This window comes from Panthera onca (genome assembly GCF_046562875.1).
Source record: "Panthera onca isolate mPanOnc1 chromosome Y unlocalized genomic scaffold, mPanOnc1 haplotype 2 h2.ChrY_unloc_1, whole genome shotgun sequence".
In the NCBI taxonomy this organism is placed as follows: Eukaryota; Metazoa; Chordata; class Mammalia; order Carnivora; family Felidae; genus Panthera; species Panthera onca.
The window spans coordinates 3,875,394-3,878,966 of record NW_027675864.1 but is presented as its reverse complement, the minus strand read 5'-3'; positions in this window follow the sequence as shown (position 1 = coordinate 3,878,966).

Below are 3,573 nucleotides of genomic sequence, written 5' to 3'. Positions count from 1 at the left end.
AAACTGTTAACCAACTGCCATGATATTTATAAGAGTGATGCATGGTAATGTGGATATTTCCTGTTATCCAACAACAACGACAAAAACAAGTGAGGAAAATCTCTTTTGCCCAAAGATAACCTCCACCAGTTATTTGGTGCCCAAAAAAATGTACCACCGCTCTAGATCAGTAATACTTCAGAGAATTCCAACGGCTATTATGTATGCAGGTTTAGTCACCACGCTTACCCCTACTCATTGACACTATGTGACTTCCATTTTAAAATAAATTATCCTGGAAAGATTCCCAGATCAGTATGTGAGATTGGTACAAGGCCAAGTCATTTCCCAGTGGATTCCATCCATGTCCATAACCAGCACCAGTTTTTTATTTATTTATTTATTTATTTATTTATTTATTTATTTATTTATTATTTTTTTGAAATTCACTCATTGGTTTTTAATAGAAACCGTGAGGTTTCTCAATGCATTTTCAATTTTACCCACTTATAAAGAATTTCCCAAGTTAATTTTACTAAACAAAACCTTCCGAGTGTCTACCATTTCCTTTAGGAGTTCAGTAAACATCAACATTACATTTCAGTATAAAATCTTTAGAAACGTCTTAAGAATGTGTACACAGTTGAACTTTGAATCTTTTGGTTTGTAATCACCGAGCCCATGACATTCAAAGCCATACAAATCCTTACATTATTAACAGTGATACGCTTGAATTTCTTAGACAGTATCCTTGGTCAAAGCGTTGGAATCCAGTTAAAACTCAGAAAGGTGTGGGATTGAGAATACCCACTATTGCAATTGGTGTTGAGAATACCAACTATTGCAACAACTTTCCACACATATTCGATCTTTCGTCCAGAAAGAGTGGCAGTCAAAAAAGGAAAGAAAGAAAGAAAATGAGGCGGGAGGAGCCAGAGGTGGGAGAACAGCAAGGAAATTCTAGCTTTATTACACAAGCATGGAACCAAATTCCTTTGGAGGGGGTGGGGGTGGAATGGCTTCTTCTGACGACTTCAGACCAATGAGGGAACAAGAGAGCACATGGATCTGCCCCTACAGTCCTGGAGACATCTCAATCTGGGGTTAGGAAGAAAGGGGACCTCCCTGGCGGTCCAGGGGTCTCCTCCCTCCGCAGACCCGGTGCTGGGAGGCAGCAGAGGGGCACAGCTGCCGCGGAGTCCCAGCAGGCGGCGCCGCATCCCGGGGGCGCGGGCCGGGACCATCTGGTGCTTCTTCGACCATAAAGTGTACTAGGGGACGCGGTCCCGGCTGTCCCTGGTTCATCCCTCCAGGCACAACCCGTCCCGGGGCTGAGAGGTCGCGCGGCGGTGGCCCGCATCTCACGCCCAGGCACTGGGAAGCGGCGGAGTCTCACCACGGGTTCCAGGTTCACTCCCAGGACTTGGCGCGCCTGGCGCCGCGCTTCTGCCAGGCTGCTCTCGACCCACACGTCGTCCACTCCGCGAATGGTGGGGCAGGTGGTCAGCGTCGGGGTGGCCGTCCTCCCACTCTCCTTCAGGGTGCGGCCCCCAGAGGAGGGCCCGGGGGCCATGGGCTTGCGGTGGCTGCTGTCTTCGCGGGAGGGCGGCGGCGGGGGCGGCATCTTCCTCTGGCCGACCGCCACCGTCCGGGCTCCGTGGCGCCTCCGCCTGGCAGCTGGCCGGCCCGTCTGGAGGCAGGCCTCCGGGGGCTGCTGCCTCCGCGTGTACACCATCTTCTCCTCAGGCGCCTCCAGGGCGGCCCCTCCTGCAGCGCTAGAGGCTCCTTCCCCTGCTGCCAGGGCCAGGGCCTCCTGGGGCCAGCGCCCCCAGCTTCTTCTTGCTGCTCAGGATGTGAGGCCACTAGGGGCCGCCCGCGCTTGCCAGGTCTCGCGGCCGCCGCAGGGCCCTGATGAATTTTCTACCGTGAAGCCAAATCAGGAGGCAGGCTGTGAGAGTTACATCGCAGTTGCTAGGAGACCAGGCGCTTTGTGAGGTCACAATGTCTGCATATCTTATCACGGTGGGCTGCCCAAAGCTGCCTTAGGTTTGGCTGTGTTTAAGACTATGCCCTTGAGAAAGACCTGCACGTAATCTTACCTGAGAAGGCCCATAATTCTTCACACGAGTTCAAGAGGGTTGTCCTAGAGGTGAATGCACGGGTGCTTCAGCCTCCATTAATTCCATCTAACATGAAATGACACTTAGCGGTGGACAGTACACACAACTTGCAATCAAACACGACTCTAAGAGGGTTTTAGCTAATTAAATGCCTTGTCATGCAACGCACTGAAAGCCAAATTGAAATAACTACTCTACCCTTTCAAAGAATACCGATATACTGTGCCTTGCTTAGGGTTCCATACCTGTGTTGGTACAGCTCACAGTTCACGAAGCTGTTCTTCACAGCAGCAGCAAACAGTTTGCCTAGTTAGTATCCATGCTCACTTTCATGCAGCTTAGGGAAGACCGAGTCATCGTGTGCTTAAGAGCAAAGCGTCAACGAATTCTGTGTGAGTGGCCAGTAGGACATTCAGTGCCACTAAAACCTATTCACTACCTACCAATTCATGATATTTCAGGTAAGTCATACACAAAGTAGTAAGAGACCGTATGGGATTCCAAGGGTAGAAAACGTGTTACACCGTCCGTGTAAGTGCTTTTGAAACCAACCAGCATAGTCCATCCATCATCACCACATACACAATTCATTCACAAAATACTACAAAGACCACCTACCATGATCAACTGAAATCCACTTCCTCATGAAAGGATGACTCCAAACTATGTGAATCACTAAGAGTGATAAGTCATGGTAACAATCAGAAGAGAAACTTGCCAAGGTCAACGTGATACATGTGACAGGCCTCTGTCTTTATTCAACTCCTTTTCTTAAACACACAAAACTTTCATCTATGCAGCTTAAGCTACTACTACCTCACGCTCATAAAGTGCTGAAAATGGAAAGCAATCTCATATACAGTAAGAGCAACCCCTGGATTTCCTTTTTCATTCAATGCAATTTATTTTCAAATTGGTTTCCACGCAACACCCAGGTTTCATCCGAACAGGTGCCCTCCTCAATGCCCGTCACCCACTTTCCCCTCTCCCCAACCCCACGTCAACCCTCGGTCTGTTATCAGTATTGAAGAGTCTCATGGTTTGCCTCCCTCCCTCTCTATAACTTTTTCCCCCCATCGCCTCCCCCATGGTCTTCCGCTGAGTTTCTCAGGATCCACACATGGATGAAAACATATGGTATCGGTCTTTCTCTGCCTGACTTATTTCACGTAGCATAATACCCACCCCCCCCCCCAGTTCCATCCACGTTGCCACAAATGGCCAGATTTCATTCTTATTGCCAAGTAGTATTCCTTTGTATATACATAAACCACAACTTCTTTATTCTCTTGTCAGTTGATGGACAGCTAGGCTCTTTCCATAGTTTGGCTGTTGTTGAAAGTAGTGCTATAAACATTGGGGTACATGTGCCCCTATGTCTCAGCACTCCTCTACCCCTTGGGTAAATTCCTAGCAGTGCTGTTGCTGGGTCTTAGGGTAGATCTATTTTTAATGATTTGAGGAACCTCCACAC